The 24,982-nt window shown below is 39.9% G+C and overlaps 1 pseudogene; it reads left to right on the forward strand.

The window, feature by feature from the left end:
- Window positions 1–6,921: 6,921 nt before the first annotated feature.
- On the forward strand, window positions 6,922–24,372 carry LOC115416840 (intermediate filament family orphan 1-like; annotated as a pseudogene).
- The last annotated feature ends 610 nt before the right edge of the window (window positions 24,373–24,982 follow it).

The following is a 24,982-nucleotide window of genomic DNA, read 5'->3' on the forward strand; positions in this document are numbered from 1 at the left end:
TTTCTTGAATTTTAGCATTCTTCTCAACAAGTTCTATAATTTTCTCACAACCTCTTTTCTCTGAAGTTGTAGGGATGTTTCCTTTCAGATAAAATGGAATTATCTTGTCCAGAACAATCTTCGCATTGTTCCTTTTTGTTCTGTTGGATGCTGTACCTTGAGCTGATCCTTCACGTCGATGAAACATGGAACATCTGATGACCTGCTCATTGGCTGGAAGCCTGCAACCTGTGATTTCTTCATCTTTCTATTGTGCCAGCTCCAAGACCAAATATAGCAGCAGATCCATGAGTATTCATTGCTTTTTTAGCTATGTCAATGCACAAAGCAATGCCTCTAGAAACAATATACTTCTGGGAAAATGAAAGTGACAGTGCAGAAGGCTGACACAACTACTATTAACCACTTTAAATTCTGGGAAAATGAAAACGTTAGTGCTTGCAGCAGTTCATAATCAGAAATTTCCAAGTTTCGAATATAGCCATTATTTTACCTTTTCATGGCCGACGTGGACCCGGTAGAATTTATCCAAATTTCAAAATAATTTACACTGTGTGTTTTTACAAGGGATAGAACATTTTTATTATATAGCCGTGGCAATATTTTTTCATGGGGGGGGTTGATGCACCCTACTGTATATTGCATTGTTATTATATCAATGAATTTATTACCAAAACCAAACTGTTTTAAAGTATTAATAATAAATGTTCCACTGAATCAAAAGCTTTATGGGAGTCTAAAAATAATATGAGAGCATCCTCCTCAATTAAGTGATTATATTCAATAAGATCCAGAACCAGGCGGATGTTGTTATGTACAGATCTACTTTTGAGAAAGCCAGACTGTGTCGGGCTAATGAACTCAGATAAACCTGTTTTTTATCTCGTTGCCAAAACTGTTGTCAGAATCTTGTAATTGGTGTTTAATAGTGTAATAGGTCTTAAATTGCTTAAAATCTTCTTGTCTTTTCCAGGTTTTGGTATTAGTTTAATTACACCTTGTTTCATTTTTTCCATTAGTTCTTTTTTTGTTAATACATTCCTTAATAGCTAGGAGCAGCATTAGTTTTAAATCTTCCCAAAAGTGTTTTAAAAAATTAGTAGTTAAACCATCTGGTCCTGGGGAGCGATCGGATGCCATTCTTTTAATTGCACAGTCAAGTTCTGTAATTCTTAATTCCTCATCACATGTTTCTTTAAATTCTTTATCAATCATAGGAATCAGATTTTTTATTTTATTGAGGAAGAATGAGGCATTTTGTTCTGAATATGAGGACTTATACAGATTGCTATAAAAACTGAAAATGAAAGGGACACATTTCAGTTCATTTTTAGGCCCGAGCCGAGTAAAGCCGGCGCAGGGCCTATTGAGTCTGCAGTGGGCGCATGGGGACCAAATCGCCAGTGACGCGGTCGCCTTTCTCCACTGTCGCCACTCTCACACATATTCACATTCACGGCACTGAGACCTTTCCGACGATGTGTATGACATGTGCACAAATCGCATATTTACACCTGCTCAGAATGAATGGGAGTCAATGGGACACGCCCACTCGCGGTCAGTCACGTGGGTGTAAGTGCACGACACGTGACCTCTGACCCCACAGACATGTGGGGGACCTCGAGAGCTTTGACATAAGGCCAAATACGTGGTTGCCATAGAAACGGCTATATTGTTCTTGCTCAGATTCTTATTTATTTTTTTCTTTATTTTTCTTTATTTTTCTTCTCCTGCTCTTTGAGCTCAAATTTGACCCCCTGAAAATTTACGAAAACTCACCAAATTTTGCACAAAATTCAGAAGTGCGAGAAATTGAATTTACATATAGGTTTCGTAGATGTCGGTAAAGAAATGTTGCTGCAGCGCCCCCTTGAAAAGTGGAAATGCATTGCGCCAATGGGAGCACGTCCAACATAAAGTTTTTCGTAGAGCCACGAAAATCGGTACACAGATTCATCATGAGGAGACAAAAATAAAAAATTATTATGGCCACGCCTCAAAACCAACCCTTAGTCGGCCATATTGGATTGAAATTCACAAAATGCTGAGTCAGTGTTTTCGCTGACGTCGTATTTTAACTATCTCCTCCTAAGGCGATTGGCCAAATGAGCTCAAAATCGGTATACAGTATCTAGAGAAGTGGGGCATTAAAAGTTAGCCGAATTTTTTAAATCGGTGTCACCGTTTTTGTGTGACGACGTCGCAAACTTTGCAAAGTTTCTTCGCGACTTTACCATTACAAAAATTGCTTCAGCTCAGACATACGAACATCGATTTGGCTCAAATTTGACTCAGACGTCTATCTCCAAGGCCTACACCCATTTATTGAAAGAAATTGAAATTTCGCACTATAGCGCCCCCTACAAATGTACATTTACAAAAATGACATCAGTTCGGAGATACGAACTCCGATTTAGCTCAAATTTGACTCAGACATCTGTCTCCCAGGCCTACACCTACTTGTCAAAAGAAACTGAAATTTCGCACTACAGCGCCCCCTACAAGTTTTTTTTTTAATTTTTTAATTAAAATGGCTTCAGTTCAGACATACGAACACCAATTTGGCTCAAATTTGACTCAGACATCTATCTCTAAGGCCTACACCCATATATCAGAAAAAATTGAAATTTGGCGCTATAGCGCCCCCTAAAATTTTACCTTTACAGAAATTACTTTACTTCAGACATACGAACACCAATTTGGCTCAAATTTGAAGCACTTGTCAATCTCCCAGGCCTACACCCATTCATCAATAGAAATTGCCATTTCGCTCAATAGCGCCCCCTACAAATTTACCTTCGCAAAAATTGCATCAATTCGGACATAAGAACACCGATTTGGCTCAAATTTGAATCAGTTGTCAATCTCCCAGGCCTACACCCATTTATCAAAAGAAAATGCCATTTCACATAATAGCGCCCCCTACAAATTTACCTTCACGAAAATTGCATCAGTTCAGATATACGAACACCGATTTGGCTCAAATTTGACTCAGTGGTACATCTCGCAGGCCTACACCCATTCAATGGAACAAATTGAATTTTGGCTCCATAACGCCCCCTACAGATTTATTTATACAAAATTTTGTTCAGTTCGGACACACGAACACTGATTTGTCTCAAATTTGAGTCAATTGTCAATGTCCCAGGCCTACACCCATTCATCAGAAGACTCAAAATTTGGTGCTAGAGCGTCACCTGCTGAACGATGGCCATACTTCCACTGGACGTGCCCGTGGCGAGGGCCTTTAGATGCCGCTTGTGGCTTTAATTTATTTTTTAATTTATTTTTCTTCTCCTGCTCTTTTAGCTCAATTTTGACCCCCTGAACATTTATGAAAACTCACCAAATTTTGCACAAAATTCAGGAGTGCGAGACATTGAATTTACATATAGGTTTCGTAGATGTCGGTAAAGAAATGTTGCTGCAGCGCCCCCTTGAAAAGTGAAAATGCATTGCGCCAATGGAAGCACGTCCAACATAAAGTTTTTCGTAGAGCCACGAAAATCGGTACACAGATTCATCATGAGGAGACAAACAAAAAATATATTATTATGGCCACGCCCCTAAACCCACCCTTAGTCGGCCATATTGGATTGAAATTTCCAAAATGCTGAGTCAGCGTTTTCTCTGACGTTGTATTTTAACTATCTCCTACTAAGCCGTTTGGCCAAATGAGCTCAAAATCGGTGTGCAGTATCTAGACAAGTGGGGCATCAAAAGGTAGCCGAATTTTTTAAATCGGTGTCACCGTTTTTGTGTGACAAGGTTGCAAACTTTGTGAAGTTTTTTCGAAAATTTACCATCACAAAAATTGCTTCAGCTCAGACATACAAACACTGATTTGGCTGAAATTTGACTCAGACATCCATCTCCCTGGCCTACACCCATTTATTAAAAGAAATTGAAATTTCGCACTATAGCGCCCCCTAAAAATGTACATTTACAAAAATGACATCAGTTCGGACATACGAACACTGATTTGGCTGAAATTTGACTCAGACATCTGTCTCCCAGGCCTACACCTATTTGTCAAAAGAAACTGAAATTCTGCACTACAGCGCCCCCTACAAAAATTTTTTATATTTTTTTATTAAAATTGCTTCAGTTTGGACATACGAACACCGATTTGGCTCAGATTTGACTCAGATTTGACTCAGATGTCTATCTCTCAGGCCTACACCCATTTATCAGAAAAATTTTAAATCTGGTGCTATAGCGCCCCCTACAAATTTACCTTTACGAAAATTACTTCACTTCAGATATACGAACACCAATTTGGCTCAAATTTGAATCAGTTGTCAATCTCCCAGGCCTACACCCATTTATCAGAAGAAATTGCCATGTCGCTCAGTAGCGCCCCCTACAAATTTACCTTCACGAAAATTGCATTAATTCAGACATATGAACACCGATTTGGCTCAAATTTGACTCAGTGGTACATCTCGCAGGCCTACAACCATTCAACGGAAGAAATTTAATTTTAGCTGCATAGCGCCCCCTACAGATTTACTTATACAACAATTTCTCTAGTTTGGACATACGAACACTGATTTGTCTCAAATTTGAATCAATTGTCAATCTCCCAGGCCTACACCCATTCATCAGAATCAGTATCTAGAGAAGTTTGGCATCAAAAGTTATTTTTTGGATAGGTGTCACCGTTTTTGTGTGACGACGTCATAAACTTTGCAAAGTTCCTTCGCGAATTTACCATTACAAAAATTGCTTCAGCTCAGACATACAAACACCGATTTGGCTCAAATTTGACTCAGACGTCCATCTCCAAGACCTACACCCATTTTATAAAAAAAATTGAAATTTCGCACTATAGCGCCTCCTACAAGTGTACATTTTAAAAAATGACATCAGTTCGGAGATACGAACACCAATTTGGCTCACATTTGACTCAGACATCTGTCTCCCAGGCCTACACCTATTTGTCAAAAGAAACTGAAATTTCGCAATACAGCGCCCCCTACAAGTTTTTTTTTTTTATTTTTTTTAGTAACATTGCTTCAGTTTGGACATACGAACACCAATTTGGCTCAAATTTGACTCAGATGTCGATCTCTCAGGCCTACACCCATATATCAGAAAAAATTGTAATTTGGCGCTATAGCGCCCCCTACAATTTTACCTTTACGAAAATTACTTTACTTCAGACATACAAATACCAATTTGGCTCAAATTTGACTCAGTGGTACATCTCGCAGGCCTACACCCATTCAATGGAACAAATTGAATTTTGGCTCCATAACGCCCCCTACAGATTTATTTATACAAAAATTTGTTCAGTTCGGACATACGAACACTGATTTGTCTCAAATTTGAGTCAATTGTCAATCTCCCAGGCCTACAGCCATTCATCAGAAGACATTGAAATTTGGTGCTAGAGCGCCACCTGCTGAACGATGGCCATACTTCTACTGGACGTGGCCTTGGTGAGGGCCTTTAGATGCCGCTTGCGGCTTTAATTCTTTCTTTATTTTTTATTTATTGTTCTTCTCCTGCTCTTTGAGCTCAAATTTGACCCCCTGAACATTTACGAAAACTCACCAAATTTTGCACAAAATTCAGAAGTGCGAGAAATTTAATTTACATATAGGTTTCGTAGATGTCGGTAAAGAAATGTTGCCGCAGCGCCCCCTTGAAAAGTGGAAATGCATTACGCCAATGGGAGCACATCCAACGTAAAGTTTGTTGTAGAGCCACGAAAATCGGTACACAGATTCATCATGAGGAGACAAACAAAAAATATTACTATGGCCACGCCCCAAAACCAACCCTTAGTCGGCCATATTGGATTGAACTTTCCAAAATGAATTGAATTGAATGAATTCACAAAATTCAAATTTTGTGAATTTCCATTCACAAAATGCTGAGTCAGCGTTTTCGCTGACGTCGTATTTTAACTATCTCCTCCTTGGCTGTTTGGCTGAATGAGCTCAAAATCAGTGTACACTATCTAGAGAAGCGGGGCATCAAAAGTTAGCCGAATTTTTTGGATAGGTGTCACCGTTTTTGTGTGACGACGTCGCAAACTTTGCAAAGTTTCTTCGTGAATTTACCATTACAAAAATTGCTTCAGCTCAGACATACGAACACCGATTTGGCTGAAATTTGACTCAGACATCTGTCTCCCAGGCCTACACCTATTTGTCAAAAGAAACTGAAATTTTGCACTACAGCGCCCCCTACAAAAATTTTTAATATTTTTTTATTAAAATTTCTTCAGTTCGGACATACAAACACCGATTTGGCTCAAATTTGACTCAGACGTCTATCTCCCAGGCCTACACCCATTTATCAGAAATATTTGAAATTCGGTGCCATAGCGCCCCCTACAATTTTACCTTTACGAAAATTACTTCACGTTAGACATACGAATACCAATTTGGCTCAAATTTGAATCAGTGTTCAGTCTCCCAGGCCTACACCCATTTATCAAAAGAAATTGCCACTTGGCTCATTAGCGCCCCCTAATAATTTACCTTCACGAAAATTGCATTAATTCGGACATACGAACACTGATTTAGCTCAAATTTGACTCAGTGGTACATCTCGCAAACCTACACCCATTCAATGGTAGAAATTTATTTTTAGCTGCATAGCGCCCCCTACAGATTTACTTATACAAAACTTTCTTTAGTTCGGACATACAAACAAAGATTTGCCTCAAATTTGAATCAGTTGTCGATCTCCCAGGCCTACACCCATTCATCAGAAGACATTGAAATTTGGTGCTAGAGCGCCACCTGCTGAACGATGGACATACTTCTACTGGACGTGCCCGTGGCGAGGCCCTTTAGATGCCGCTTGCGGCTTTAATTTCATTTTATTATTGTCTGTTAACAGCTAGAATCTGTCTACATGTAACATCCGGTCTACTTCCGGTTCCGGTTCACTGTTGTTGTGCGCCTGTGCTCCGGTCTTTACGGTACCAGACGCTGCTCGTCTCATCCGGGTTTTACGGCGCAAACAGCCGCAGTGTCCGGTGTTTATCTGCACTGGTACCGGCCCCGAACCCCGTCTGCACCGGGCCGAGCCGAGCCGAGCCGTTCCACAGCGGGATCTGGGACAAAGCTGCTGTCCGCTCCTCACATCAGCGGTGAGTAGTGTGTGTTCACCGACAGGAAAGAAATGGACGGGCTGAAAGTGGGTTTTATTAGTGCGACACCAAACCGTGACGTCATCGGTCACCTTGGACTGATGATCGATTAATCAGATATTGTAATTCGTCGTTTCTATCCGTGCAAAATGTTCCTACAAAGACATAAACAGGACATCAGTTCTGGCTGCTCATCTGCTTTGGTTCCTGTCCCTTCTCAAATGTTTTCTGGCCAGGTGTCTGTTTTTTTATTCATCAGAATATTGTTTCTGATTTTTCTTTTACTTATTCAAAAATATTGTTTGGTATTTTCTCACATCCTGCGAACAAATCAGATCAATATTACACAATCAGTCTAATTCTAATTTTGGCCAAATACCACATTCACTCATCCAAATTCTCAAACCTTCCTTTTTAATTTTTAAAACTGAGCTTACCCTTTAGATTTCAAATATTCAGTACTCTAAAAATAAAAAAGGGATCAAAACCACTGATTTATGGAGCAGTGGTGAACTTTGTGCAGTTTGACGTATTGTTTTTGTTTGTGTGTCTTGTGCCCAGGCTGATGTTGGGTTCTTACATTCAGATTCCACTGGACCTGTCCGGTCCTTCTTGTACTTTGTGTAACACTAAATAAATAAATATTAAAAAAAAAAAAAAAGATTGCTCAGATATTGATCCGGGTTTATGGTCCTTCTTTCAGGTCTTTGTTCGTCCCTGTGGTCCCCGGTGCCCACCAGAGCCCCCGACCTGGACCTGGACCTGGACCTGGGTCCTCATCCTGATTCACCTGCGGATCCGAACGAACCCAGTCTGAGTTCATGCCGGATTTCGAGCATTTCAGATTCTCCTACTCCAGCATGAATCCGGTCCTGGGGGAGAGCAGCTTCCTGCCCCCCCCACAGCTCCACCAGGGGGGGGTCTACGCCGAGTCCGTCCCGGAGCCGGGCTACTTCCTGGGGGACGTGGGGGGGTCGGGACCGGACGGGCCGGACCCGGGCTCGCTCCCCCCGTCGGGCCTGGCCTACCTGCACCTGACCCCCCCCCTGCATCGCGCCCCCCCCCGTGGCCACGGCGCTGCGTAACGACCTGGGCTCCAACATCAGCGTGTTGAAGACGCTCAACCTGCGCTTCCGCTGCTTTTTGGCCAAAGTGCACGAGCTGGAGCGCAGGAACAAGGTGTTGGAGAAGCAGCTGCAGCAGGCCCTGGGGGGGGGCACCGAGGGGGGGGGGCACCACAGGACAAACACCAAAGACACGGGGGTCCAGACCGGGTTCATGGGGCTCATCCACAACGCCGCCGCCCACCCCCCCGGAGGCCTCCTGTCCTCCCCCCTGAACCCCCCCCCTCCTCTGTATGACAACCGGTACCTGAACCCAGTCGCCGTCTCCACCGACTCCAACTCCAACCTGACCACCAGCCCGGTTCTGACCCCCCCTGACCCGTTCAGAACCAACGTCAATGACCAGTACGGGGGGGCGCACAACGACAACATGCCTCCCCCACCCCCCCGCTTCCTCCCTGGGACCATCTGGTCCTTCAGCCACGCTCGGCGCTTCAGCACCGGCAGGGAGTCGTGTGTCACCGGGCCCGGGAGGGGCCCGTGGACCCCCCCGGACGGGGTCGGGGTCCAGATCGACACCATCACCCCAGAGATCCGGGCCTTGTACAACGTCCTGTCCAAGGTGAAGAGAGAGAGGGACGCGTACAAGAGGAGGTGAGGCCCGCTGCAGGTGGACCCAACCAGAACCAGAGTCAGAACCAGGACCAGAACCAGAGTCATATTCAGAACCAGAACCATATTCAGAACCAGGGCCAGAACCAGAGTCAGAACCAGGACCAGAACCAGAGTCATATTCAGAACCAGAACCATATTCAGAACCAGGACCAGAACCAGAGACAGAACCAGGACCAGAACCAGAGTCATATTCAGAACCAGAACCATATTCAGAACCAGGACCAGAACCAGAACCAGAGTCATATTCAGAACCAGAACTGAGCCGAAATTAGATTGGGAATCAAAATCAGAATCACACCCAAAATCAGAACCTAAATCAAAATGGATCAAAAATCTGATTCAGAACCAGATTAAAGACAAGAATCAGTATCAGAACCAGAATCTTTCAAAATCAGATTCAGTATCAAGTTGGTGGTAGAAACCCGATTCCAAATCCGAACCAGATTATGGAACATCATCATTGATCAGATAATTGTAATAACCAGGTGTGATGCGTTCACTGTCCCTTCAGAAATAGGATAATCCATAAACCCAGGTTTAGACGTTTCACTTCATTATTGGATGGATTTCAGAGTTCGTTTGTACGTAGACTTCCTGTTCCTGTCGTGTCTGTTTTCTGTGATTTACTTTTTTTCCACCTGTTCAGATGAAACTGAACTGAATAAACCAGATGAACCTGAACACATCTGAGGACATGACCAGGGTGTCAACGGGTCAGTGTTGTAGAATGGGTTCTGATCCAAAGCCTTTGTCCTGTTTTCATCAACTGGAGTTTCCTTCAGCCGTTCAGCTTCAGTTGGACTGAAACGATGCCACACACAAACCTGCAGTCGATTCCAGAGGAGGTGAAAGTGTGTGTGTTTGAAAAACTCACATATGTGTGAACATGTGTGACATGAACCACAGACACACTGAAGAACCTGACGTCAGCTGTGGAGCTTCAGTTTTAGAAGTTCTATGTGAGAACCTGCTGTTCTAGAGGCTGTGGAGCTTCAGTTTTAGAAGTTCTGTGTGAGAACCTGCTGTTCTAGAGGCTGTGGAGGTTCAGTTTTAGAAGTTCTGTGTGAGAACCTGCCGTTCTAGAGGCTGTGGAGCTTCAGTTTTAGAAGTTCTGTGTGAGAACCTGCTGTTCTAGAGGCTGTGGAGGTTCAGTTTTAGAAGTTCTGTGTGAGAACCTGCTGTTCTAGAGGCTGTGGAGGTTCAGTTTTAGAAGTTCTATGTGAGAACCTGCTGTTCTAGAGGCTGTGGAGGTTCAGTTTTAGAAGTTCTGTGTGAGAACCTGCTGTTCTAGAGGCTGTGGAGGTTCAGTTTTAGAAGTTCTGTGTGAGAACCTGCTGTTCTAGAGGCTGTGGAGGTTCAGCTTTAGAAGTTCTATGTGAGAACCTGCTGTTCTAGAGGCTGTGGAGGTTCAGTTTTAGAAGTTCTGTGTGAGAACCTGCTGTTCTAGAGGCTGTGGAGGTTCAGTTTTAGAAGTTCTGTGTGAGAACCTGCTGTTCTAGAGGCTGTGGAGGTTCAGTTTTAGAAGTTCTGTGTGAGAACCTGCTGTTCTAGAGGCTGTGGAGGTTCAGTTTTAGAAGTTCTGTGTGAGAACCTGCTGTTCTAGAGGCTGTGGAGGTTCAGTTTTAGAAGTTCTGTGTGAGAACCTGCTGTTCTAGAGGCTGTGGAGGTTCAGTTTTAGAAGTTCTGTGCAGCTTTGAGTCGTTTGTGTCCTGATGAATCAGATCAGTTTACGTCGACTGGATGGAAACGAGTCCCACTGAGGTTTATTTACAGAAGAAACAGTCAGCAAAAAGAAGAAGAGTGACCATGTGACCTTCAGTTCAAACGGGGGGAGGGAGAGGAATGTTTATCAGTTGTTCATTTGTTATTTATCAGTTGTTTATGTGTTATCAGTTGTTTATTTGTTGTTTATTAGTTTTTTTTTTGTTGTTTATCAGTTGTTTACCTGTTGTTTATCAGTTGTTTATTTGTTATTTATCAGTTGTTTATTTGTTGTTTATCAGTTGTTTACCTGTTGTTTACCTGTTGTTTATCAGTTGTTTATCAGTTGTTTACCTGTTGTTTATCAGTTGTTTACCTGTTGTTTATCAGTTGTTTACCTGTTGTTTACCTGTTGTTTACCTGTTGTTTATCAGTTGTTTATCAGTTGTTTACCTGTTGTTTATCAGTTGTTTATTTGTTATTTATCAGTTGTTTATTTGTTATTTATTTGTTGTTTATCAGTTGTTTACCTGTTGTTTATCAGTTGTTTACCTGTTGTTTATCATTTGTTTACCTGTTGTTTATGTGTTTCTTCTTGGTTTCCTGTTTCCAGGTGGGAGGAGGAATACTCTGCCAGACTGGAGCTGCAGGAGAAGGTGGAGGAACTGGAGGAGGTCAGAGTTCACCTCCACCTGTGGGCTCCTTGTTTGTGTACTTTCTGTTGACCTTGTCTGTTTCCTTGTTTGTTTCTTTGTTTGTTTCCTGTGTTTGTTTCCTTGTCTATTTCCTTGTTTGTTTCCTTGTCTGTTTCTTAGTTTCCTTGTTTGTTTCCTATGTTTGTTTCCTTGTCTGTTTCTTAGTTTCCTTGTTTGTTTCCTATGTTTGTTTCCTTGTCTGTTTCTTAGTTTCCTTGTTTGTTTCCTATGTTTGTTTCCTTGTCTGTTTCCTTGTCTATTTCCTTGTTTGTTTCTTTGTTTGTTTCCTGTGTTTGTTTCCTTGTCTATTTCCTTGTTTGTTTCCTTGTCTGTTTCCTTGTCTGTTTCTTAGTTTCCTTGTTTGTTTCCTATGTTTGTTGCCTTGTCTGTTTCCTTGTTTGTTTCCTTGTCTGTTTCCTTGTTTGTTTCCTTGTTTATTTCCTATGTTTGTTTCCTTGTCTGTTTCCTTGTCTGTTTCCTTGTTTGTTTCCTTGTCTGTTTCTTAGTTTCCTTGTTTGTTTCCTATGTCTGTTTCCTTGTCTATTTCCTTGTTTGTTTCTTTGTTTCCTGTGTTTGTTTCCTTGTCTATTTCCTTGTTTGTTTCCTTGTCTGTTTCCTTGTCTGTTTCTTAGTTTCCTTGTTTGTTTCCTATGTTTGTTGCCTTGTCTGTTTCCTTGTCTGTTTCCTTGTTTGTTTCCTTGTTTATTTCCTGTGTTTGTTTCCTTGTCTGTTTCCTTGTCTGTTTCCTATGTTTGTTTCCTAGTCTGTTTCCTTGTTTGTTTCCTTGTTTGTGTCCTTGTTTGTTTCCTATGTTTGTTTCCTTGTCTGTTTCCTTGTCTCTTTCCTTGCCTGTTTCCTTGTCTGTTTCCTTGTCTGTTTCCTTGTTTGTTTCCTTGTCTATTTCCTTGTCTGTTTCCTTGTCTGTGTCCTTGTTTGTTTCCTGTTTGTTTCATTGTCTGTTTCCTTGCCTGTTTCCTTGTCTGTTTCCTTGTTTGTTTCCTTGTATATTTCCTTGTTTGTTTCCTTGTTTGTTTCCTTGTTTGTTTCCTTGTTTGTTTCCTTGTTTGTTTCCTTGTCTGTTTCTTTGTCTGTTTCCTTGTCTGTTTCCTTGTTTGTTTCCTTGTCTGTTTCCTTGTTTGTTTCCTTGTTTGTTTCCTTGTCTGTTTCCTTGTTTGTTTCCTGTGTTTGTTTCTTCGTCTGTTTCCTTGTCTGTTTCCTTGTTTGTTTCCTGTGTTTGTTTCCTGTGTTTGTTTCCTGTGTCTGTTTCCTGTGTCTGTTTCCTTGTGTGTTTCCTTGTGTGTTTCCTTGTTTGTTTCCTTGTCTGTTTCTTAGTTTCCTTGTTTGTTTCCTTGTCTGTTTCTTAGTTTCCTTGTGTGTTTCCTTGTTTGTTTCCTTGTCTGTTTCTTAGTTTCCTTGTTTGTTTCCTTGTCTGTTTCCTTGTTTGTTTCCTTGTCTGTTTCTTAGTTTCCTTGTGTGTTTCCTTGTCTGTTTCCTTGTTTGTTTCCTTGTCTGTTTCTTAGTTTCCTTGTTTGTTTCCTTGTCTGTTTCCTTGTTTGTTTCCTTGTCTGTTTCTTAGTTTCCTTGTCTGTTTCCTTGTCTGTTTCCTTGTGTGTTTCCTTGTCTGTTTCCTTGTGTGTTTCCTTGTCTGTTTCTTAGTTTCCTTGTTTGTTTCCTTGTCTGTTTCCTTGTTTGTTTCCTTGTCTGTTTCTCAGTTTCCTTGTGTGTTTCCTTGTGTGTTTCCTTGTGTGTTTCTTAGTTTCCTTGTTTGTTTCCTTGTCTGTTTCCTTGTTTGTTTCCTTGTCTGTTTCTTAGTTTCCTTGTGTGTTTCCTTGTGTGTTTCCTTGTGTGTTTCCTTGTTTGTTTCCTTGTCTGTTTCTTAGTTTCCTTGTTTGTTTCCTTGTCTGTTTCCTTGTTTGTTTCCTTGTCTGTTTCTCAGTTTCCTTGTCTGTTTCCTTGTGTGTTTCCTTGTTTGTTTCCTTGTCTGTTTCTTAGTTTCCTTGTCTGTTTCCTTGTCTGTTTCTTAGTTTCCTTGTCTGTTTCTTAGTTTCCTTGTCTGTTTCCTTGTCTGTTTCCTTGTCTGTTTCTTAGTTTCCTTGTCTGTTTCCTTGTCTGTTTCTTAGTTTCCTTGTCTGTTTCCTTGTCTGTTTCCTTGTCTGTTTCTTAGTTTCCTTGTCTGTTTCCTTGTCTGTTTCTCAGTTTCCTTGTCTGTTTCCTTGTCTGTTTCCTTGTTTGTTTCCTTGTCTGTTTCTTAGTTTCCTTGTCTGTTTCCTTGTCTGTTTCTTAGTTTCCTTGTCTGTTTCCTTGTCTGTTTCTTAGTTTCCTTGTCTGTTTCCTTGTCTGTTTCCTTGCTTGTCTCCTTACCTGTTGGTCCTCTTTGTTTGCTGTGTTGCGTTCAGGACCTTCAGGACAGTGCAGTGTGTCAGGATGAGCTGTGTCTTCGGGTGCAGCAGCTGAAGGCAGAGCTGGTTCTGTTCAAAGGCCTCCTCAGTAACGTACGTCCGCTTCTGCTCTCACTTCATCTGATAGTTGTTGTTTCTGTTCCGCTGTTTGGACGTGGACGTGTTTGAATGTTCAGATTCAACCCAAACCCTCTGACCTCACGTCCGTTGGTCCTCTCGTCCACACAGTCCCTGTCCTCCTGTACGTTCAGTCACATGTTTAAAGCTGCGGCAGACTTTCATGTCCAGTGTTTCCTCAGATCTGTCCATCCTCAGTCCTCTCCTCAGTCTCATTGGTCCGTTACTCTGTCTGTCATTCCTCAGCTGACTCTCTTCCTCATGAACAGTTTCTTCGTTCCGTCCTCCACAGACAGACCACGTGTTTACATTCAGAGTCAGAAGGAACTGAACGTCTGAGGAGTTTGGTTGTGACGTCCATTGTGGGAAACGCCAGTTCGCTGTCTGACAGCTTCAGCTGGAACAGACACGAGGCGGAAACGGCAGGAGCTCCCTTCCCTCTATGCATATAGCTGTTTCCACATTTCAGCCGTTTCCACGTTTCAGCCGTTTCCACGTTTCAGCCGGTTCTGCGTCGTGTTTCATCCATATAATATCATATGGTCATGCTGCCGCTGTCAGGCAGCACGAAGCACGTCACAACCAAACTCCTCAGATGTTCAGTTCCTTCTGACTCTGAATGTAAACACGTGGTCTGTCTGTGGAGGACGGAACGAAGAAACTGTTCATGAGGAAGAGAGTCAGCTGAGGAATGACAGACAGAGCAACGGACCAATGAGACTGAGGAGAGGACTGAGGATGGACAGATCTGAGGAAACACTGGACATGAAAGTCTGCCGCAGCTTTAACCGTGACGCAGCGCTCATGTCAGATCCTCCACATGTTTAGTCCTGACGTGTCGCTCATGTTCTCATCACTCATGTTCTCATTGCTCATATTGTCGTCACTCATATTTTCATCACTCATGTTCTCGTCACTCATGTTCTTGTCACTCATGTTCTCATCACTCTTGTTCTCATCACTCATGTTCTCGTCACTCATATTCTTGTCGCTCATGTTCTCATCACTCTTGTTCTCATCACTCATATTCTTGTCGCTCATGTTCTCATCACTCTTGTTCTCATCACTCATGTTCTCATCACTCATGTTCTCATCACTCATATTCTCATTGCTCATGTTCTCATTGCTCATGTTCTCATTGCTCATGTTCTCATCGCTCATGTTCTCATCGCTCATGTTCTCATCGCTCATGTTCTCATCGCTCTTGTTCTCATCGCTCTTGTTCTCATCGCTCTTGTTCTCATCGCTCTTGTTCTCATCGCTCATGTTCTCATCACTCATGTTCTCATCACTCATATTCTTCTTGCTCATGTTCTCATCACTCATATTCTCATCACTCACGTTGTCATCGCTCACGTTCTCATCGCTCACGTTCCCATCACTCACGTTCTCATCGCTCACGTTCTCGTCACTCCTGTTGTCGTTGCTCACGTTCTCGCCTGTTCTCCTCAGAACCTGTCGGAGCTGGACTCCCAGATCCAGGAGAAGGCCATGAAGGTGGACATGGACATCTGCCGTCGCATCGACATCACAGCGCGGCTCTGTGACGTGGCTCAGCAGAGGAACTGTGAAGACACCACCCACATGTTCCAGGTACGCACAAGCCACGCCCCCAACACCCCCACGCCAAAGCCCTCAGTCACATGACCTCCTGTCTTTGTTTCCTTTTTGTTTCCTGTTTGTTTTCTGTTTGTTTCCTTTTTTGTTTCCTTGTTTTCTGTTTGTTTTCTGTTTGTTTTCGTTTGTTTTCTGTTTGTTTCCTTGTTTTCTGTTTGTTTCTTTGTTTGTTTCCTTGTTTGTTTTCTGTTTGTTTCCTTGTTTTCTGTTTGTTTTCATTTGTTTTCTGTTTGTTTCCTTGTTTTCTGTTTGTTTCCTTGTTTTCTGTTTGTTTTCGTTTGTTTTCTGTTTGTTTCCTTGTTTGTTTTCTGTTTGTTTCCTTGTTTTCTGTTTGTTTCTTTGTTTGTTTCCTTGTTGTTTTCTGTTTGTTTCCTTGTTTTCTGTTTGTTTTCATTTGTTTTCTGTTTGTTTCCTTGTTTTCTGTTTGTTTCCTTGTTTGTTTTTTGTTTGTTTTCTTGTTTTCTGTTTGTTTCCTTGTTTTCTGTTTGTTTTTGTTTGTTTTCTGTTTGTTTCCTTGTTTGTTTTCTGTTTGTTTCCTTGTTTTCTGTTTGTTTTCATTTGTTTTCTGTTTGTTTCCTTGTTTGTTTTCTGTTTGTTTCCTTGTTTTCTGTTTGTTTCCTTGTTTGTTTTCTGTTTGTTTCCTTGTTTTCTGTTTGTTTCCTTGTTTGTTTTCTGTTTATTTCCTTGTTTTCTGTTTGTTTCTTTGTTTGTTTCCTTGTTTGTTTTCTGTTTGTTTCCTTGTTTTCTGTTTGTTTTCATTTGTTTTCTGTTTGTTTCCTTGTTTGTTTTCTGTTTGTTTCCTTGTTTTCTGTTTGTTTTCATTTGTTTTCTGTTTGTTTCCTTGTTTGTTTTCTGTTTGTTTCCTTGTTTTCTGTTTGTTTCCTTGTTTTCTGTTTGTTTTCATTTGTTTTCTGTTTGTTTCCTTGTTTGTTTCTGTTTGTTTCCTTGTTTTCTGTTTGTTTCCTTGTTTGTTTTCTGTTTGTTTCCTTGTTTGTTTTCTGTTTGTCTCATTTGTTTTCTGTTTGTTTCTTGTTTTCTGTTTGTTTTCATTTGTTTTCTGTTTGTTTCCTTGTTTGTTTTCTGTTTGTTTCCTTGTTTTCTGTTTGTTTTCATTTGTTTTCTGTTTGTTTCCTTGTTTTCTGTTTGTTTTCGTTTGTTTTCTGTTTGTTTCCTTGTTTGTTTTCTGTTTTGTTTCCTTGTTTTCTGTTCGTTTCTTTGTTTGTTTCCTTGTTTGTTTTCTGTTTGTTTCCTTGTTTTCTGTTTGTTTTCATTTGTTTTCTGTTTTGTTTCCTTGTTTTCTGTTTGTTTCCTTGTTTGTTTTTTGTTTGTTTTCTTGTTTTCTGTTGTTTCCTTGTTTTCTGTTGTTTTTCTTTGTTTTCTGTTTGTTTCCTTGTTTGTTTTCTGTTTGTTTCCTTGTTTTCTGTTTGTTTTCATTTGTTTTCTGTTTGTTTCCTTGTTTGTTTTCTGTTTGTTTCCTTGTTTTCTGTTTGTTTCCTTGTTTGTTTTCTGTTTGTTTCCTTGTTTTCTGTTTGTTTCCTTGTTTGTTTTCTGTTTATTTCCTTGTTTCTGTTTTGTTTCTTTGTTTGTTTCCTTGTTTGTTTTCTGTTTGTTTCCTTGTTTTCTGTTTGTTTTCATTTGTTTTCTGTTTGTTTCCTTGTTTGTTTTCTGTTTGTTTCCTTGTTTTCTGTTTGTTTTCTTTTGTTTTCTGTTTGTTTCCTTGTTTGTTTTCTGTTTTTTCCTTGTTTTCTGTTGTTTCATTTGTTTTCTGTTTGTTTCCTTGTTTGTTTTCTGTTTGTTTCCTTGTTTGTTTTCTGTTTGTTTTCATTTGTTTTCTGTTTGTTTCCTTGTTTGTTTTCTGTTTGTTTCCTTGTTTTCTGTTTGTTTCCTTGTTTGTTTTCTGTTTGTTTCCTTGTTTGTTTTCTGTTTGTTTTCTTTTGTTTTCTGTTTGTTTCCTGTTTTCTGTTTGTTTCCTTGTTTTCTGTTTGTTTCCTTGTTTGTTTTCTGTTTGTTTCCTTGTTTTCTGTTTGTTTTCATTTGTTTTCTGTTTGTTTCCTTGTTTTCTGTTTGTTTTCTGTTTGTTTTCGTTTGTTTTCTGTTTGTTTCCTTGTTTTCTGTTTGTTTCTTTGTTTGTTTCCTTGTTTGTTTTCTGTTTGTTTCCTTGTTTTCTGTTTGTTTTCATTTGTTTTCTGTTTGTTTCCTTGTTTTCTGTTTCCTTGTTTGTTTTCTGTTTGTTTTCATTTGTTTTCTGTTTGTTTCCTTGTTTGTTTTCTGTTTGTTTCCTTGTTTTCTGTTTGTTTCCTTGTTTGTTTTCTGTTTGTTTCCTTGTTTGTTTTCTGTTTGTCTTCATTTGTTTTCTGTTTGTTTCCTTGTTTGTTTTCTGTTTGTTTCCTTGTTTTCTGTTTGTTCCTTGTTTGTTTTCTGTTTGTTTCCTTGTTTGTTTTCTGTTTGTTTCCTTGTTTTCTGTTTCCTTGTTTGTTTTCTGTTTGTTTTCATTTGTTTTCTGTTTGTTTCCTTGTTTGTTTTCTTTTTGTTTCTTGTTTTCTGTTTGTTTCCTTGTTTGTTTTCTGTTTGTTTCCTTGTTTTCTGTTTGTTTTCATTTGTTTTCTGTTTGTTTCCTTGTTTTCTGTTTGTTTTCATTTGTTTTCTGTTTGTTTCCTTGTTTTCTGTTTGTTTCCTTGTTTGTTTTCTGTTTGTTTTCATTTGTTTTCTGTTTGTTTCCTGTTTGTTTTCTGTTTGTTTCCTTGTTTTCTGTTTGTTTCCTTGTTTGTTTTCTGTTTGTTTCCTTGTTGTTTTTCTGTTTGTTTCATTTGTTTTCTGTTTGTTTCCTTGTTTGTTTTCTGTTTGTTTCCTTGTTTTCTGTTTGTTTCCTTGTTTGTTTTCTGTTTGTTTCCTGTTTGTTTTCTGTTTGTCTTCATTGGTTTTCTGTTTGTTTCCTTGTTTTCTGTTTGTTTTCATTTGTTTTCTGTTTGTTTCCTTGTTTGTTTTCTGTTTGTTTCCTTGTTTTCTGTTTGTTTTCATTTGTTTTCTGTTTGTTTCCTGTTTGTTTTCTGTTTGTTTCCTTGTTTGTTTTCTGTTTTTTTCCTTGTTTTCTGTTTGTTTCCTTGTTTGTTTTCTGTTTGTTTCCTTGTTTGTTTTCTGTTTGTCTTCATTTGTTTTCTGTTTGTTCCTTGTTTGTTTTCTGTTTGTTTCCTTGTTTTCTGTTTGTTTTCCTTGTTTGTTTTCTGTTTGTTTCCTTGTTTGTTTTCTGTTTGTTTCCTTGTTTTCTTTTTCCTTGTTTGTTTTCTGTTTGTTTTCATTTGTTTTCTGTTTGTTTCCTTGTTTGTTTCTTGTTTGTTTCCTTGTTTGTTTTCTGTTTGTTTCCTTGTTTTCTGTTTGTTTTCATTTGTTTTCTGTTTGTTTCCTGTTTTCTGTTCTATTGTTTGTTTTCTGTTTGTTTTCATTTGTTTTCTGTTTGTTTCCTGTTTGTTTTCTGTTTGTTTCCTTGTTTTCTGTTCTTGTTTGTTTTCTGTTTGTTTTCATTTGTTTCTGTTTGTTTCCTTGTTTGTTTTCTGTTGTCTTCATTGTTTTCTGTTGTTTCCTTGTTTGTTTTCTGTTTGTTTCCTTGTTTGTTTTTCTGTTGTCTTCATTTGTTTTCTGTTTGTTTCCTTGTTTGTTTTCTGTTTGTTTCCTTGTTTTCTGTTTGTTTTCATTTGTTTTCTGTTTGTTTCCTTGTTTGTTTTCCTTGTTTTCTTTTTCCTTGTTTGTTTTCTGTTTGTTTTCATTTGTTTTCTGTTTGTTTCCTTGTTTGTTTTCTGTTGTTTCCTTGTTTTCTGTTTGTTTCCTTGTTTTCTGTTTGTTTCCTTGTTGTTTTCTGTTTGTTTCCTTGTTGTTTTCTGTTTGTCTTCATTTGTTTTCTGTTTGTTTCCTTGTTTGTTTTCTGTTGTTTCCTTGTTTTCTGTTTGTTCCTTATTTGTTTTCTGTTTGTTTCCTTGTTTGTTTTCTGTTTGTTTCCTTGTTTTCTTTTTCCTTGTTTGTTTTCTGTTTGTTTTCATTTGTTTTCTGTTTGTTTCCTTGTTTGTTTTCTGTTTGTTTCCTTGTTTTCTGTTTGTTTCCTTGTTTGTTTTCTGTTTGTTTTCTTGTTTGTTTTCTGTTTGTCTTCATTTGTTTCTGTTTGTTTCCTTGTTTGTTTTCTGTTTGTTTCCTTGTTTTCTGTTGTTTTCATTTGTTTTCTGTTTGTTTCCTTGTTTGTTTTCTGTTTGTTTCCTTGTTTTCTGTTTCCTTGTTTGTTTTGTTTGTTTCCTTGTTTGTTTTCTGTTTGTTTTCATTTGTTTTCTGTTTGTTTCCTTGTTTGTTTTCTGTTTGTTTCCTTGTTTGTTTCCTTGTTTGTTTTCTGTTTGTCTTCATTTGTTTTCTGTTTGTTTCCTTGTTTGTTTTCTGTTTGTTTCCTTGTTTGTTTTCTGTTTGTTTCCTTGTTTTCTGTTTCCCTACTTTGTTTTCTGTTTGTTTCCTTGTTTGTTTTCTGTTTGTTTTCATTTGTTTTCTGTTTGTTTCCTTGTTTGTTTTCTGTTTGTTTCCTTATTTTCTGTTTGTTTCCTTGTTTGTTTTCTGTTTGTTTCCTTGTTTGTTTTCTTTTTGTCTTCATTTGTTTTTCTGTTTGTTCCTTGTTTGTTTTCTGTTTGTTTCCTTGTTTTCTGTTGTTTCCTTGTTTGTTTTCTGTTTGTTTCCTTGTTTTCTGTTTATTTTCATTTGTTTTCTGTTTGTTTCCTTGTTTGTTTTCTGTTTGTTTCCTTGTTTTCTGTTTGTTTTCATTTGTTTTCTGTTGTTTCCTTGTTTGTTTTCTGTTTGTTTCCTTGTTTTCTGTTTGTTTTCATTTGTTTTCTGTTTGTTTCCTTGTTTGTTTTCTGTTTGTTTCCTTGTTTTCTGTTTGTTTCCTTGTTTTCTGTTTGTTTCCTTGTTTGTTTTCTGTTTGTTTCCTTGTTTGTTTTCTGTTTGTTTCCTTGTTTTCTGTTTGTTTCCTTGTTTGTTTTCTGTTTGTTTCCTTGTTTTCTGTTTGTTTTCATTTGTTTTCTGTTTGTTTCCTTGTTTGTTTTCTGTTTGTTTCCTTGTTTTCTGTTTGTTTCATTTGTTTTCTGTTTGTTTCCTTGTTTGTTTTCTGTTTGTTTCCTTGTTTTCTGTTTGTTTTCATTTGTTTTCTGTTTGTTTCCTTGTTTGTTTTCTGTTTGTTTCCTTGTTTTCTGTTTGTTTCCTTGTTTTCTGTTTGTTCCTTGTTTGTTTTCTGTTTGTTTCCTTGTTTGTTTTCTGTTTGTTTCCTTGTTTTCTGTTTGTTTCCTTGTTTGTTTTCTGTTTGTTTCCTTGTTTTCTGTTTGTTTTCATTTGTTTTCTGTTTGTTTCCTTGTTTGTTTTCTTGTTTGTTTTCTGTTTGTTTGTTTGTTTGTTTCCTGTGTCCTTGGCCGTGTGTCACATGACCTCCTCCTCTCAGCAGGTGGCCACGCCCCCCTCCACCCTGAGCCGCCGCTCCAGGAAGCACAGTGGCCAATCGGCAAAGGGCGGAGACACGGACGAGCTGAGCAGCCTGTCGGAGAGCGAGGGAGGCGGGGCCAAGGACGAGGAGGCGGGCAGCACGGCGGCCAATCAGATCAACGAGCAGATGCAGAGGATGCTGAACCAGCTGTAGGTTTTCCTCTAAAGGGTCAAAGGTCACTGATGGGTAAAGGGGGCGGAGCTAAAGGCTGCCTTGTGTTTAGGAGGGAGTCGGAGTTCGAGGACGACTGCGACAGTTTGGCCTGGGAGGAAACGGAGGAAACGCTGCTGCTGTGGGAGGATTTCCCAGGATGCACTCTGGCAATGGAGACGCAGGGGGAGGTACCTGAACGCACCACGGCTTCAGTTTACAGAAACGGAAGGAAAACAGAAAAACAGAACCAAAAACAGGAATGAAAGAGAAACAAAACAGAAGCGAAAGAGAGGTGAAAGAGAACGACAGACAACAAACCACAAACCAAACCGAACAGATGAACCTGAAGAAACACCAAACAGAACCCAAACCAAAAACAGGACCAGTGGTCCTGGAGCTTAGCGTCCAAATTCAAAGCTTCGGTAAATGTATCCACATCCATTTATTCTGCCCCAGTTCTGTTATTTATTCTGTTACAGAAATAGCCCATGTTTTGCTCATATTCAGTCAGATCTGTAAAAAATTCAAATTTACACTTGATATCATTGATACTGATTTATTGGATCAATCCACTTCCTGTTATAATGGGAACATTTGTCAAAGTGGCACCAAATCCAGAATCAGATCTGGATCCAATAATTTCACTAACTTGTGTTGACATCATCGTACAGCAGCTGTAGACCAGGTTTAAAGTCAATGAGAACTGGAGTTTAGGAGAAGAAGACGATTGAAAGTTTTGTAACAGACGACAGACGCCGCACGATGACAGTGGTTTACGGTCTGTCGGCCGCTAAGATAAAAGCAGGAACTGAAGAGAAAAATATGAACTTACAAACACAAGTAAACATTAGTTTAAGTTCATCAATACTTATTTTCAGTTATTGATCAGAAAATCAGTCCATCTGAATCAGAGACTGATGGATCAGTTTGATTGATCTGCATCAATAGGACGTTTTCTACTGACGCAGACGGATCCAATCAGACTGAGGAAAAGAACTGTAATGACGATCATCTGGACCAGATTTATTTATTTATTGATCAGCTGATTTTTCTGTATTTATGACTTTTGTTTGATCAGACTGTTTAAGTCAGAAAATAAATTTCCAACACATTTAAATGTTTTATCCGACTGAATAAAGTCATGACATGGAAGAAGTCACACAATCAGTGAACTTAAACAAAAACAGAAAATACAAAAAAAAAATCTGGACAAATGTTTTTCATCAGAAACTGAAAAGATTTAAATACAAACCATCAGACTTTGTCTCAGTTATTGAGGTTGATTTGATCAATAAATAAATAATAAAGTCACAGGAACAGGATCATCTTCCATCGTAAACATCTGTTTATTTTCTTTCCAGTTTTAGTTTTAGTTCAAACATGGTCTCATTGAACATTTGGTTTTGTTTTCCATCAGATTCACAGACGTCGATAACGACACATCGGACCCAGAAGTGTTGAATATTTGGAATATTTCCAATGTTTCTAATGTTTGTTTCTAAAGTTTCTAATGTTTCTAATGTTTGTTTCTAATATTTCTAAAGTTTCTAAGTTTGTTTCTAATGTTTCTAAAGTTTCTAATGTTTGTTTCTAATGTTTCTAAAGTTTCTAATGTTTGTTTCTAATGTTTCTAAAGTTTCTAATGTTTGTTTCTAATGTTTCTAATGTTTCTAATGTTTGTTTCTAATATTTCTAAAGTTTCTAATGTTTGTTTCTAATGTTTCTAAAGTTTCTAATGTTTGTTTCTAATGTTTCTAAAGTTTCTAATGTTTGTTTCTAAAGTTTCTCATGTTGAATGGGTTCAGTTTTCTCTGTGTGTTTTCAGCTTCAACAGGACGAGTCCATCGAGAAGGTGATCAACGACACCGAGTCTCTGTTCAAGTCCAGAGAGAAGGAAGTACCAGGACACCATCGACCAGATCGAGGTCAGGTCACAGGTCACAGGTCTGAGGTCAGAGGTCACAGGGCAGAGGTCTGAGCACGCTCAGTACAAACATGGGTTTAGAACAGAGGTTTGATTATTTATGTAGAAAATGAACAGAAAATACTGAAAACAGAAAATACTGAAAAACAGAAAATACTGAAAAACAGAAAATACTGAAAACAGAAAATACTGAAAAACAGAAAATACTGAAAAACAGAAAATACTGAAAAACAGAAAATACTGAAAACAGAAAATACTGAAAAACAGAAAATACTGAAAAACAGAAAATACTGAAAACAGAAAATACTGAAAACGGAAAATACTGAAAAACAGAAAATACTGAAAACAGAAAATACTGAAAACAGAAAATACTGAAAACAGAAAATACTGAAAAACAGAAAATACTGAAAAACAGAAAATACTGAAAACAGAAAATACTGGAAAACGGAAAATACTGAAAAACAGAAAATACTGAAAACAGAAATACTGAAAAACAGAAAATACTGAAAAACAGAAAATACTGAAAAACAGAAAATACTGAAAACAGAAATACTGAAAAACAGAAAATACTGAAACAGAAAATACTGAAAACAGAAAATACTGAAAAACAGAAAATACTGAAAACAGAAAATACTGAAAAACAGAAAATACTGAAAACAGAAAATACTGAAAAACAGAAAATACTGAAAAACAGAAAATACTGAAAACAGAAAATACTGAAAACGGAAAATACTGAAAAACAGAAAATACTGAAAAAAATGGGCCAGATCTGAACCCAGTTTTCAACAGTTGTCAATTTTTGTGTTGCCGTTGTGCATCTGCGTTGCCGTTTGCCTGATGTTTGTGTCATTGTGTCGTTCAGTTGGAACTCGCCAACGCCAAGAGCGACATGAACCGACACCTGCATGAGTACATGGAGATGTGTTCGATGAAGAGAGGCCTGGACGTGCAGATGGAGACGTGTAGGAGGCTGATCACACAGACTGGAGACAGGTACGGCAACGCAGGGCAACGCAACACAGCAACAATACACAAAGCACACACAAACACACACCACAGATGGAGACGTGTAGGAGGCTGATGACGCAGAGTGGAGACAGGTACGGCAACGCAGGGTAATGCGTGGCAACGCAGGGCAACAACACACAAAACACACACCACGCAGACTGGAGACAGGTACGGCAACGCAGGGCAACAATGTGAATGAGAATGTGAATCAGATGTGACCGTTTGCGTCTCATTCCTTCGTTTATTTTTCTGTGTCCAACAAGGAAGTCGACGTCGCTCATCACGCTGACGGTCGACGACAGCGACGGCGACAACAGAGACAGAGAAAGGAAGGAAGCCGGCGCTGCCTCCAGACTCCGATGGTGGTGACTGTACTGCGACGCCAACGCCCTCCATCCCCCCCCTGACCTGGAGGAAACCATGACCCCGCCCCCAGCCCCCCCAACCTGGAGGAAACCATGACCCCGCCCCCAGCCCCCCCTGACCTGGAGGAAACCATGACCCCGCCCCCAGCCCCCCCTGACCTGGAGGAAACCATGACCCCAGCCCCCCCTGACCTGGAGGAAACCATGACCCCAGCCCCCCGACCTGGAGGAAACCATGACCCCGCCCCCAAGCCCCCCCTGACCTGGAGGAAACCATGACCCCAGCCCCCCTGACTGGAGGAAACCATGACCCCAGCCCCCCTGACCTGGAGAAACCATGACCCCAGCCCCCCGACCTGGAGGAAACCATGACCCCAGCCCCCTGACCTGGAGGAAACCATGACCCCAGCCCCCCCTGACCTGGAGGAAACCATGACCGCCCCCAGCCCCCCCTGACCTGGAGGAAACCATGACCAGCCCCCCTGACCTGGAGGAAACCATGACCCCAGCCCCCCTGACCTGGAGGAAACCATGACACCCCCCCCCAGCCCCCCCTGACCTGAGGAAACCATGACCCCCAGCCCCCTGACCTGGAGGAAACCATGACCCCAGCCCCCCCTGACCTGGAGGAAACCATGACCCCAGCCCCCAGC

This window comes from Sphaeramia orbicularis, unplaced genomic scaffold, assembly GCF_902148855.1.
Source record: "Sphaeramia orbicularis unplaced genomic scaffold, fSphaOr1.1, whole genome shotgun sequence".
Lineage (NCBI taxonomy): Eukaryota > Metazoa > Chordata > Actinopteri > Kurtiformes > Apogonidae > Sphaeramia > Sphaeramia orbicularis.